The 14234-nt window shown below is 50.9% G+C and overlaps 1 protein-coding gene across 1 annotated transcript in view; it reads right to left on the reverse strand.

Moving 5' to 3' along the window:
- CTDSPL2 (CTD small phosphatase like 2) overlaps nt 1–10126 on the reverse strand; it is a 27707-nt gene extending 17581 nt beyond the window's left edge. The window contains exon 1 of the mRNA XM_088172767.1: nt 9957–10126. The gene's annotated coding sequence lies outside the window, so the exon portion shown is untranslated. The remainder of the gene's footprint in view (nt 1–9956) is intronic.
- Nucleotides 10127–14234: the final 4108 nt, after the last annotated feature.

The raw sequence follows: 14234 nt of genomic DNA on the forward strand, positions 1-14234 counted from the left end.
CACAACTTGAAATGCCCAGAGTGTGACTTTGGTGACAGCAACACAGGAGCTGAAAAACTTCTGATTATTTATCTGGGGCTTTTCTTTAAACAGTTTTTTATGCAAAGCCAAGGCAGTAAATTATTTTTTAACATTTTTTTTATACTTTGAGCATCAAGGCACGGTGCAAACAGAGATGCAGACTGGAGCAAGATCACAAAGCTGTGAGCTGTGGCCAGGTTTAGGAGCTGTGACAATGGAGGGCTCAGAGGGGCAGGTTTGGTGTCAGTCCCTGCTGAGAGCCCTGTGCTGCCTCACCGAGGAGGGATTTTGTTCATTTTCCTCCCCTACAAGCCGTGCCACAGGAGCTCCATCAGCACATCCAGGACCCAGAGCTGAGGGTGAGGACACATCCCAGGGAGGAGCTGTGCTCCCAGAGCATTCCAGGACACACAGCCCCTGCCCGTGTGTGACAGCCCTGGACACACAGGGAAGGGACAGGGCTGGGGGACACAGCACACAGAAGCCACCACGGTGTCCCCAACGCCAAGGACAGGCAGGCAAAGCCGAGGCACTTCACACAGCTCAGGGAAAACCTCTGTTAGCTCCAGATTCCTCCCCTTCAACCACTCTTGGCCTTTTTTAACCAACTTATTCTCCTTCCCCAGAAAATCACAGCCATTTCATGGCACTCCAGCTGATGTATTTCGTATTTCCCAACGTGCTGCATGCACTGCTTGCCACTCCAGCCTTCAAGGTGTGTTTTTCTGCCACTGCAGAACTGAGAGAGCAATAAAGCAGGAAAGCCTGACTCAAAGCAGTGATGCTAGTCCGGGGTAGGTGAAAGCAAAATAAAAAGGCACAGATTCATCAGAATAGCAAATCACCCAATATGTACTGTTCACATGTTGGTGCTGGGTTATGAAATCTGGATAAATGTATACAGCAACCATGAGTTCCATCAAAACAGCAGTAAGGAATTACAACTATCAAAGGCACCTCTAAATTCTCCCAAACCCATTTCCTGCTCCTCCCCACCTTCCAGAGCACTAAATCATTTCCATCTGAAACAAAATCCTGCTTGAAATCCTTGTCCTCAGTCACCCTGTTCAGAGCCTGCTCCCTCAGGACATCCACCTTGTGCTCACTTCTGCTCTCCCACATTTCAGTATCTCCCCTAAAACAAACACATCCTTAGAAGGATTTGGCCAGACAAGGATGGCAGCTTTATACAACTGGCCTCAACAGAAAATATATCTTTTGTTCCTTTATTTTTCTGCTCTAGCCATCATATTTCTGTTTTGCCATTGCTTTGCTAGCGAAGCTTTGTTTTGATTATACCAACAGCGTTTGGAACTGAAAGTTTATTCCCTCCCAGCCAAGATATTTCTCTCTTTGCACTGAGGGTACAGGCTGGTAATTAATTCAGGCTTTCCAGCTTGTGTCACACTAAGCAAGGAGGAAAATTGGAGAACTGGGGTGAGCATGGGACAGCAAACCCCAGAGCAGAACCCCAAGAGCTGCTGCAGAAAGAAAATTCAGTTTCCAGCCTCTGGTGCTGCCACAGTGAAAACTTCACCTGAGTCAGGCTCAGCTCTCACAGGGCTCCTGGGAGCTGAGGGAAAGGAAAGTTTGCAGAGTTTTAGAGGAGCAGGAAGAGATTGCACAGAACCTCACTCGGTGCTCCTGCAGGGATCCTGGCAGGGCCCAGCTGTCCCCAGGCTCTCTGGACATTTAATCCTCACTGCCAGGCACTCACAGCCTATTTCTGGCAGTCAGGTCCCAGTGGGAGCCCGTGGCACACCCAGGCTCCTGAACAGACCCTGCAGGAGGTTGTGTGACACAAAACCATCCTGAGGAGTTACTTGTTCCACTCTCCGACATTAGTTATCTTTTTAATTACAAATAAAACAAACAGGCAGATTAATAAATCTGTGTTGGACTGTGGAAGCCATGGAGTAACTCCTGTGTTTGAGGGGAATTGAGGAATTCCTGCAAGGTCTGCACAGCACAGAGCTGCCTTTGGGTTAACACACCAAAAAAACCCCAACGCTGCTCCCCTCACCTGAACCCTGCTGGGGATCCCAGGCACCAGCACAGATCCCCCAGGACCCTGCCAGGCTGCTCTCTTCCAAAGGGACAGATAAGGCTCTGGCTGCTCCTTTGGCCTTAAAAATAGCAGACTATTTTTATTGCAGGATAAAGACTCTTTCAATGATAATATGGTTCTCATTGCCCTGGCACCTTCAGAACCTTTCAGGAGAGGTTAAACCCCTCACACCTGCCTTACCTGATTTAAAATAAAAAAAAAAAAAATCAACCAACCGGGCTGTTAAAAATGGGGAAAATTCCAGCACAGTCAGGATTTGTGTTAAGGTCCAGACAAAGTTTAAACGAATCATTTTCCCTTATGAATGTATACTGAATTAATCCTGACTCCTTCATAGCCCATCCTGGCTTCTTTCCTGCATGGAAAACTTCATTCTTACAAAACTGCAAATCTGAGATTCATTTGTGCAGGTACCTGAGTTAAAACTAACATGAAAATAAGTTCTGGAGGTTTAACAAGTGTACTCATTTGTGAGTGATACTATGTTTTTACCCTTAAAACAAAATATCGAGACACGATGCACTTGAAACTTCTCCAGTCTCAAAAACCTGCCTGAAACAGGGGCCCAACTGATTCCATCACAATGAAGCTATTTTGTACATTTTGTTTTCATTCTTTTTTCCCCCCTCTTTTATTTTGGGTGAAAAATCCACAAGAAAAAAAACAAAACAAAACAAGCCTTGTTGCCTACTCAATGGAAAGTTATAGGAAGTTTCTGCTCAATATTCCAATAATACAAAGTATAAAAGCACAAGCTACCAATGACAATAGAAATTGTGCAGGGTAAATAAAACTGCCCTGCATCCACACTGCAATGTTCCCAGCCGATTTCAACCTGAATTTCACTGATTTCCTGCACAAGAGAATCACCTCCAGGCTGGTGTAATGGATCTGTGTCACCCTGAAATGAGCAGCAGTAATGAAATAAATGAAATAACAACATCCCGGCTGTGAAGGGGCAGCTCTGGCTCTGCTGAGTGCTCGGCTCGAGTTTGACTTTGGGAAGTTTCTGTCTCAGGGAGTTTCTGAGCTCAGGAAGGGGATTGTGCACCTTTAGCACAGGTTGGTGTCTGCTGCAGGAAATCCGTGTGGGGCAGTGCCCTGATCACCCCCTCCCCATCCCCAGCCCTGGGTGTCACCCCCATCCTCATCCTCATCTTCATCCTCATCCTCATCCCCAGCCCTGGGTGTCACCCCCATCCTCATCCTCACCTTCATCCTCATCCTCATCCCCAGCTCTGGGTGTCACCCCCATCCTCATCCTCATCTTCATCCCCAGCCCAGCCCTGGGTGTCACCCCAGCCCTCACAATGCCCCGAGGGAGCCCCAGAGCAGCAGGGATTTATCAGCTCAGTCACTTCAGTGCACAACCAAACACAAACTATCAAACAAACAACCCTTTTTTAATTTTTTTTTTTTTTTTTAGCCCTGTAATTGTGACAAAGATGAGCATTCTGCAGGCACTGAGCCTCTGGAATTCCCAGGAATGGCCCAGGGCAGCTCCACACCTCAGGGCAGGGAACAGAAATCCAGCGAGCACAGGAAGAGCAGGAACCCTCCCAAAATGATTTCTTCATTTGGAAAGCACATACCACCAATGACAAACGTTTATTTTCTAATCTAAAACTATTTCACGGCTTGGAACCCTATTATGTTAATTGACTTAGGACATTTCTATATTAACTATTAATCTTTGAGATGGAACATCATCAAACTCTTTCAGGTATGTAATAAACCAATCTCCTATCAAAAGAGAATTATCTTCAAATAAGTCCAACGGGGTAATTACACCTAACAATTAATTCTGACACCTCTTCACCTGAACCTGGATCTCTGCAGCCCCTTTTTCCAGCTGAGCTCCCAAAGACCTTCCTCTCAAAGTACCAATGAGCTTCCCAGTCCCTAAACAACACAAAAGTAAAGGGCTCAGTAATTACAATTGTTTAAGAACATTATTTTAGCTACAATGAATTCCTCCAAAGTTTCTTCCAAATTTTTATTTTTAAGAACATAAAAGCATCAAGATTACACTAACTTCATTTTCTCCTGTAATCTTTATCATTTCTGGCCTGATAAGCAAAATAAACAAGCTTTTCTGATTGCATTTAAATTGATTTAACTACAACTGCTTGGTCTTGACACGAGCTCAAGGTGTCAGACAAGCTCAGGTAGGTAATTCAATCAAATACACTGCAGTTAAATCCCACGTTCACAATGCCTGCAAGTACCTTGAACACTCCTGTAAATATTCCTGCTGTTCATTAAACACTTCCTTCACTTTTTGTCCGGTTTTCCCCCTCTGCAAGCAAACCCTAAACCTGCAGCTCACACTCTGCCTTGCCCTGGCAATCCCAGCAGAGCTCACACGGAGCTGTCCCTCAGTTTTCCTTTCTGAAGGAAAGGCACAGCCCAGCACCAGGAGCTCACTCACCTGCAGCATTTCCCTCTGTCCCTCCCAGGAGGATTGGGATTGGGTACCAGGCATCACCCAGAGCATTGTCCCACATCAAAATATCAAAATAAACCTCCTGTGCCTAAAGGAGCTCCCCAGGAGGGTAAAATGAGAGAAGCTCCCAGGACAGGGAGGACAGGGAAGGGCTCAGGTGCTGTTACATCCTCTGGAAGGGGCACTGGAGGATAGAACAGGGACAAGGGACAGGTCCTGGCTGTCACCTGGAGCCAGGTGACCCCTCCTTCCTCCACACACAGCAGGGCCTGGATGGAAACCAGGGAAGGGCAGAGAGGGTTCTAAACCTGTGCTAGGCTGGGTCTGCCCCAGCAGCTTTCCCAGGCCAGTGCCATGTGTGGGAAAAGGGCAGGGAAGGGGAATTCTGCTTTTCCCCAGCCAGGCTGGGGCTCCTGCCTGCCTGGCCTTCCCCAGTGCCCTTGTGGTACAGCCTCAGCCTGAATTACCTCCCTTCCTCTAATTAGCACCTCCTAAAGTACAGGGTAAATCAAAGCAATCACGGCTTACAATGGCCTAGGGTGAGCTGAGCTATGATTTAGAATTGGTGCAGCACAGGCCAAACTGCTCAGAACAACTGCTCTGGTTTGATCAGAGCTCCTGTTACTTTATTAACTTAAATTAGCTATTCCCAAACACAGCCTAAATAAGGACAGCATCCCTCCCTCCCTTCCCTGGGAGGCTTTGAGGACGCTCCCTGCAGCATCACCTTCCTGGCCCTGCTAACAGCACTCCTGTTTATACATACAAGGTAATTAATTTACAGGTAAGTTCTAATGCAAATGCTTTAGAGTCCTGAATTCTTTCCTCCAACTTACACTTGGAATATTGGCAGTGACTAGTAGGATGTATTTTTTATAATTGTGCTCCTTTAATTAATAATCCATACCTTATTCTCCAGATGCTGTGGAGTTAACAGCTCCTTTCAGTTCAACTTATCTTCATGTCAGTATTACACTTAAATTACACTGCTACACTAAACACTATGAACACAGAACCAGAGGTGTTTCAGGTACCCTAACTGGACTCCTCACCCAGAAAGGTGAGGAGAAAGGAATTGTGCATTCAGACAGGTTAGGACTGGCAGGGATAACTTCCATTCCCACCATCTTTCTGCTGTGTAACTCCAGCACAAGCACCACTTGGTGGATCCTTGTTGGACTTCCCAAATGTTGGCTTTAGGGTTATTTTTAGCAGGTGAACAGAAATCTGACTGACAGGGCTGGACTCTTTGAAAACCTCCCCACGGGGAGCTGTATTTTGAATATCCCACGAGCAGAGATCGATGTGCTGCTGAGTGAACCCTGCCCACCAGCAGCTGCAATTCCTCCCCCTGGGCTTGGCCACAGATCCTGGGGGTGCCACGGCCACCGACCCATCAGCCAGGGCAAGGGAGGCAGCAAAGGCTGCACTGCAGTGATGGATGCTCAGCTCCCCGTGTTTTACAGCAGTGTCCTGACAAGGGTTTTCCTTGGATCACACGATATGATGAGAGAACTTACCACTTAAGAAGTTAAGAGCACCTTAATCAAAGTAATTACTGAAACTGATCTGATTGGGAAGTAATTTATTTACAAAAAGTTAGGACTGCCAACTGGGAAGCTCTGACCCAAGCCCTGAGCTGATTGCTTTAGATGTGGATGATTTCCCACTTAATTTTTCAAGTGCTATTGAAAATGTCTTCATCTGTGAATGTCAAATATTTATTTTTCTAAAACACTAAATAATGGCCATCTAGGCATCTCAACAAGTAAACAACACCTTAGATAGGCTGTCAAGCACCGGGCTGAACGTGAGTTTCTCTGAAGCAATCTGAAGAGCTGCACCTCACTGCAGCTCCAGGGAATTCCCTGGGGACAGGGGCTGGCACTGCCACATCCTGCCAGGGAGAGCTCCTCTTCAGCCAGCTGCTGAGAGCTTCTTCTTCCCTCCCAGGATCCCACAATGATTCCATCTGAACACTCTGCCCCCTGAAAATCACAGCCCATCGTGGATTTGATTAATCAGCTCTGCACTTGCAGTGTGTATTTGCATTTTCTGAAGGTTTAGTTGGGATGTACAAACATCAAATCACAGAATTGTAGAACGGGTTGGGTTGGGAGGGACCTTAAAGCTGATCCTGTTCCATTATCCCAGATTGTTCCAAGCCCTGTCCAGCATGGCCTTGGGCATTCCCAGGGATCCAGGGGCAGCCACAGCTGCTCTGGGCACCCTGTGCCAGCCCTGCCAGGGAACAATTCCTGCCCCAAATCCCACCCAGCCCTGCCCCCTGGCACTGGGAGCCATTCCCTGCGTCCTGTCCCTCTCTCCATCCTTTTTGTCAGCTCCTTCAGGTCCTGGAAGGCCACAATTCCATCACCCTGAAGCTTCTCCTCTCCAGGCTGAACAATCCCAGCTCTGCCAGGGTTCCTCCCCAGCAGAGCTCTCCATCCCCCTGAGCACCTTGGTGGTCTCCCAGTCCAACAGGTCCCTCCTGTGCTGGGAGCCCCAGAGCTGGAAGCAGCACCCCAGGAACTTTCCACATACAACAGACAAGAACCAATCCCTGTGTAAAATGTACAAGAGATGGTGACAGCGATTTGGGGGGCAGCAAATGAAGGGATTTCGTTCAGACTTGGTCCTTTACCTTCTGGGCTCAGAGGAGTCAGAATCATCATCTAGATCTGCTCTCAGTGATGGATCAGAATTATCTGATCTACTCTCCGTGGTGAATGAGAAAGGCACTTGGGGACAGGAATGCTCCCAAGGAATTATGGAATAAGGATGGGGTGTGTGCCTTTAAATCTGGGATAATCTCAGCGGTCCTGCACTGACATTTCCAAAGCCCCAAACCCATCACACATCAGGACTGGCTTCCCCAGGGAGGCTGAAAACACAGGGATGGGGCAGAAGCTGGACAGGGTTTGGGCAGGGCACAGCTGCACCCCATAACCTGGACAAGGCAGATTGAGGGTCACACATTCCATCCTGACCCCGAAATGATCACAGTGATGCTCTGGAACCCCAAGGCACTGTCCCAAAAGGACGAGAAGTCTCAAGCTCCTCTCAGAGCACACACAGGTCTAGAAATACACAGGAATTTTAAACTTCTGTCAAATTCCAGTCCTACTTCATGCATCCTGCTTTTACAGACTCCCAGAATGGCTGAGGTAGGAAGGGAACTCTGGAGTTTCTCTTGTGCAATCCCCCTGCTCGAGCTTTTCTTGCAAGTTCTTGCCAAAATAGTTCAGCCTGACTTTCAGAATGGCTTTTACAAAAATGTGCAAGCGCTCCAAGTTACTCTTCCACTTACACCTGTGCTAAAGTTTCTTCCACGGGAATGAAATATGTGCATAGAAATCTGTCAAAAGAGCACATGTGATGCCTAAAGTCTCCTGCAAACACGATTCCTGTTGGTGTCAACCTCACGGCACTACAAGAGATCAAAGAAAAACCAAGGCAGTATGGAAAAACTTGGGGAGGTGAGGACTCAGTTTCCTTTTGAATTCAGACAACTCTTTGTGCTTTTTTTTTAGCTGCTTAATGCTCCCGAGCCTCGGACAGTGCCACATCCTTGTGCTGGGGAATCACCACCTGGAAGGGAGTTACCAACACTCGTGGTGCAAGGCTGGGGATGGAAAATCACCTTTCAGTCCTGAAATGCACACGTGGAATGTTTACATCCTCAGAAAACCGATCCAACTGTCCCGTTCAATCTCCAGGGCAGACTGACAGGGGAATTTTTCTTTAATAAAGAACTTTGATGAAACAGGAATGTCAGCTTTAGTGCGCGCTGCACTGACTGGAACAGGATCAAAACTTAGTTCCACACGATGTTTTCAGGGGAAAAGAGGAGAATGTTTCATGGAATTTAAGTCGGGATTTGGCTTGCATCCTAGAACATATATCTTGTTATGAAAACTGCTGAAACACTTTTAAGTGGGCAAGCCATAAGTGTCCTTGGAGCTATCCAGTCAACTGGAAGTCACACAGGCAGAACCTCCTAAAGTAGAAAAGCCTGAAATTGGGAGGGGGGGGGTGAGGGAGGGGCAAGTAATCTTGGAATCCTATCTGTTATCCGGAACGGCTCCCTTGTGCCTACAGCATGAAGTAGTTACAACTTGTTTTCTGCTATTGTCACAGATCCAGGACGTTACTCTGGCTAAATCATAATCTCTTCCTGCCTCAGTTCATCCATGTGCAAACCTGGCTCGCTAACTCTTACCTTAATGTGTCATGGGGCTTAATTAATAACACTTAGGTCTTTTAAGTCCTCTACAAACATTAACTACTTCTTGTAACAACTCTCCAAGGTATTATTATCCCCATTTTACTCATGGAGAAACGGCAAAAGAGGTTGTCACTTGCCCAAGGCAACAGAGTAATAGTTATACTTCGAGATCCTCTTCACGGACTACTCTAACAGCGGAAACATATCAAGAAAGGCAAAGACAATAACGACAAACTCGGAATTACTTTTAAAAGTGCACCATAAGCACCTGGAAGGCGATGGAAAACCCCTCCCAGAAACAATAGGCTTGGGACCAGAAGAAGCATCACAGCCGTCAGCAGAGAGAACGAAGCACCCTGGCCAGAGCCAGGCTTGAGCACACCCAAGGAGCCACGCACAAACAGCCAGACCTGTCCTCTCGAGCGCTCTTAAGCACCATAAAACTGAGCAACAGGCTCGTACAGTGCTCTCCAGTAACACCGAGCGAGCAGATAATCGATGTGGTATGCAGCACGCTAATTCCTTCCGCCGCCTTCCCAGCAGGGACCGGCAATGCCAATAACGGCGCTGGGCGCCGGGGGTCCCGCACGGCCCCGCACCGGTGACAGCGACCGAGCCGGCGTCCCCTGCGCTGGCATCCCCGGAGCCGTGCCCGGGCAGCGCGGAGCCGGGCACCGACCCACCCCCGCCGTGCCGGTGCCGGTGCCGGTGCCGTGCCCGCAGCGCTCGCCCCGGGGCCGGTGACAGGCGCGTCCGGCGCTGCCGCCCCGGCGGCGACAACAACACCAGCAACAGGCGCGTCCTGCGCGGGACCCGCGCGGGCTCGGCCCGCGATGCGCCCGCAGCGCTGCGGCTCCGGCCGGGCCCCGGGGCGCGGGACGGGCCGGGCGGGCGGGACCCGCCGCAGGCCTGGGCCTGGAGGGGCGGCCGGGGGGTGTCAGGCGGGGTGACACCGCTCCGCCGCTCCCCGCGGCAGGGCCGGCCCGCCGGGGCTGCGGCCGGGGCTCGCCCGGGGGCTCCGCGGCGGCCGCGGGGGGCGAGCGGGGGAGGGACGCGGTGCGGTGCGCGGGCAGCGGGGGGCCCCGCGGCGGGCGGGCCCCGAGGGGACATCCCGCCGGTCACTCGGAGCGGCCACCCCGCGCCCCCCACCTGATCCCGGGCTGGGACCCGCGCGGCTCCGCCGCGTCACTCACCTGCGGGAGCGGGGGCCGGGGAGCGGCGCCGCGGGGCCGCGCTGCGGGCGGGCGGGCGGGCGGAGGCTGCTGGCGGCGGCGGCGGGTCCGCGCTCCGGGCGCTCGGCGCTCAGCGCTCAGTCGCCATTTCCCGCCTACCGACCCGCTGCACCGCACCGAGGGACCCGGATGGCAGCGGGGCCGCCGCGCAGGCGCGCCCGGCCGGGGGAGGGGGCCGGGCCGGGGCAGGCCGGGAAGGAGGGAACGGGGCCTGGCGCGGCGGCGGCGGCGGAGCCGGCGGGATCGGCGGCGGCACCGGCACCGGGATCGGTACCGGCACCGGGATCAGGATCGGGATCGGGATCGGTACCGGCACGGGCAGCAGCGCCCCGCGCCCGAGGTGCCTCGGCGGAGGAGGCGCGGCCGGGCCGGGAGGTGAGAGGAGAGGAGAGGAGAGGAGAGGAGAGGAGAGGAGAGGAGAGGAGAGGAGAGGAGAGGAGAGGGGACAGCTCTGAGCGGGCGCGAGCGGGGCGGGGGCAGGGGATGAGCGGGAGCGAGTCCCGGCCCTGCCCGGTGATCCCATCCCTGCCCGGTGATCCCATCCCTGCCCGGTGTATCCCGGCCCTGCCCGGTGATCCCATCCCTGCCCGGTGATCCCATCCCTGCCCGGTGATCCCATCCCTGCCCGGTGGGTCCCGTCCCTGCCCGCGGGTTCCGGGATCAGCGGCAGCGCCGGGCAGGGCTCGCCGCGGACAGACCGGACGGACGGACGGACAAACGGGCAGAGCAGAGCAGAGCAGCCCCGGCGGCCGCGGCTCCCCCTCCCCGCGCTGCCCGGGGCACTCCCGGTCTTTCCCCGGCTGCGGCTCCGGCCGTGCCCGCCCGGCGCTGCGGGCTCTCCCTCCGTGCCATTCCCGGAGCTTAGGGCACTGCTGCCTTGTGGTTTCGGTTGCTGTTTTAAGTCGCCTGTGCAGTCTGGTGCGAAGTTTTATTTCCGCTTTCTGTTTTGTTTTTTTTTCCTAGGCAGCCTCTTTGTGTGTGAAATATGCTGAGGATGCTGCATGCTTTATTATTTGAAGGGCTTAGTGAAGCAGCTTGGCCATCTCTTGCAGTATAGGAGGATGTAGTGAAGTTACATTTCTCATTTCAATGCTACTGAACCTGGATATCTTAATTTTTCTCTTTATGATCACTTTTACTTACCAGTCTTTGTAACAGAAATCAGTTCTCGGGTTCACCTGTGTCATGACAGAATAACATCTCCAGGTATTGTCCAGAATGGAAGGTTTTTACAGGACTATCTGGCATCCTCTAATTTAGCAGTAAGGAAAGCTGCACGGGTGTTGTGTTTCCTGGGACCTGTTGACTCCCTGCTTGGATTTTGAACGTGGATCAGATTATAGAAATCCCAGCTCTCTAGTCACCTAAAATATTTATTGGCTTGTTAAAGAGAAGCACACCTGCTGCTGTGAAGCCAAGATTTGTTTTAGAATTCTGTCACAGGACTCTACTAGTCTGTCTTTAACAGAAGACACAATAAAGCTAATTTTACCATAGAAAAGAGGCCATAGAAAGGCAGTGGAAACTCCCTCAGAACAGGGAACCGTATTCCTTTAGAGCGTTCAGGTATTTCTTGTGAATACTTTGTGAATGATCAGCTGTGAAAAAGGTTCGTTTGGGCATGTTAGAGCCTCGTTAAGGTGGTTTGGCAGTCCCTTAGGAGGAACTTGTATGGCAGGATAACTGTGTGATGTCTCACACTGTTACCCCAAAAGGACATTCACTGATACTTAGAAAGTGGGAGTTTTGGGAAATGGTGGGTGGAAATGCTCTCTCAAGCCATGTAATTAAAATGAAACGAGCTGCCAGAAGAGATGATCCAGCAAGATTTAAAGCAAGCAGGTATTTGTGTGAGCACCAGCATGGCCAGAAACACTCTGAGAAGAGATTAAACGTGTGACTCAGGGTTCAAACTGATCTTTATGGCCATGAGAACTGGCCTTTTCTGGCTAACAGGATATCAACATTAGTTTTTCCCAGTGCCTTGTGCTCTCCTCGAGTTCCCTGGTGCTGAATTAGGGAGAAGGGGCTGGGCTGGCAGGAATGGGAATATGGAAAATCATCTTGCTGCTGGTGTTGCTGTGCAGGGAGAAGTTCAAAGGTCCCGTGCTGTACCCTGCTCCCCACGGAGCACAGCTTCAGTGCCAGCTCAGAGCGTGTGTTTGGGCCAGAGGAAAGGCTGGGCTGGCACAGGGGGCTCCCCAGACACCGGAGGAGTGTTTGCTTCACTGCACAGAGTGCGGCTGTCACAGCACTGCCCATTCCTGCAGGGAATCCTCACTGCTCCTTGGAGGCCGATCCTCATGGTTTGGGATTTCCTCTCAGCTCTTTCCCCTGAGCCTTGCAGAGCCCTTTGCTGTGTTCATACATCACATAAAGCAGCTGCTCCACAAACCAGAGTGAGCTCCCTGGTTGTGCAGAGCTCGTGGGGTTCAGTGGTTCAGTGTCCTGGGCAGCTTTTCTGCACCTCAGGCTGGGTGCATTTATTGCAGCTCCAGTTTAACGTCAGCATCTGGCACTTCTCAGCAAATTCAGGAGTCTTCTTTGGGTTTGTATCTTACTATTGCCCATTTCCAGTGTTGGCTGTTCCTTTAGCCTTTCTGAAGGGAATCAATTCCAGCGGCTGGGTGAGCAGAGTTAGAAGAGCTCCCAGGCTGTGCTGCTGCTCCATCCCCGGTGTCTGGGAGCCAATCTGGCTGATCTCACTGCAGACATTGCAGCTGACAGCAGCACGGATTCATCTGCTCCCAGTCCCACAGAAACACACGGGAACAAACCTTGTGTTTGATCTGGCACAGCTCTCGAGAGTGGCAGAGACATTCCTCCAGGGATGGAAATGCTCAGCCACAAGTCAAACCCAGCTTTGGGAAGCTGAACTGTAGATTACCCATCCAGTAATCCCAGTGTGGTTTCATATAGGTTGAGGAATTGGAGTATTATGGTTTCTATATTGGCATAAAGAAGTTCAGGCATACATGTCATTACTCTGTTTCTGGCTGGCTTGAAAATTCCACTGCACTCTCATGAATAGGGAGAGATGGCCCTGGTTGGTTTTGTGGGTTTGTTTTCCTGTTTTATTTAAACTACAGAAATCTGGTCTCCTCTGTCCCAGAGCCAGCTGGAACAGCAGGGCACTGCTCCTCCTCATACAGTGCCTAATCTCACATTTTCTAGCTCATCACACAAGACCTTTGATGCTATCAAGTATTTTGGTCATTCTCCTCAAGGAAGGATCCCAGGTTACTGGGAACTGGAAGTTCCCTGCTTGGGTGCCAGGTTACTGAAAGCTCCTCCTGGAGCAGGGATTGCAGCTGACAGATCTATGGCATGTGGAAATTCTCCTTAATAGGGATAAAGTTTTCAGGTAGAGAATTTCTTCAGAGGTGTGTGTACAGGGAAATGGGTCCTGCTGAGAGCTCAGCACCTCCAAAACCACCACATGAACCAGATCATTCAATCCAATGCAAACTGCCAACAGGGGCAGCCAAGAGATTTATAGAGAAAACCTTTTGTGCTTTCTGTATGTACTACTGCAGAACACTCACTCACAAGCTCTTCTCCTGCAGGCTTTGGACTTCCCACTGTTGCTGGGTTTGCATGTATGAAAATGTAAAATGAGAACATTGAATAAAATCCACAAACCATTAGCTCGGGTCTGTTTGTTTCTTGTCACTTCGAAGTGTCTTTAGCTCTTCATGGCTGTTAAAATGCTGAAAAACGTGGGAGTTATTTCATCCAGAACTGGGTTTGACCTTTTGGCAAGATCCTGCCCATCGCTTTGGTTTTCCTCATTTTGGAATTAAAATGGGTTCATCAGTGATTCTTTGTTTTTGTGGGATCCGTGAGACTTTGGGAAAGCTTTGGCAGAGTCTGTCTGCTGCAAACCTCCAAAACTGGGCAGCTAGGGCTGGCTGGAGTAACTGGAGTTGTTTCTCTGGCTCTTGGGTGGAGGTGCCTGCATTTCTGACACTGCCTGAACTCATCCCTCAGCCTTGCCAGTGGAATCTCCTCGTTTGAAATGCATTGCCACGTGGATCCAGAGGGATTTGTAACTGGAGCCTCAGACCCAGCACTGGGTGTGCTGCTGGAGCTACCTGGGCGTGTTGGCTCAAACGTGGGCTGGGCCCTGGTGGGAAGAGGCTTTGTCGGGTTTGGATTCCTCCTGTGCAGCCTCTCTGGAATGTGAGAGCCACTTGGATTCCCAGTCTGGCTGGGTGCTGAGGGAAGCAGCTGCTCGGG

Source organism: Sturnus vulgaris, chromosome 13 (genome assembly GCF_052056855.1).
Source record: "Sturnus vulgaris isolate bStuVul1 chromosome 13, bStuVul1.hap1, whole genome shotgun sequence".
NCBI lineage: Eukaryota > Metazoa > Chordata > Aves > Passeriformes > Sturnidae > Sturnus > Sturnus vulgaris.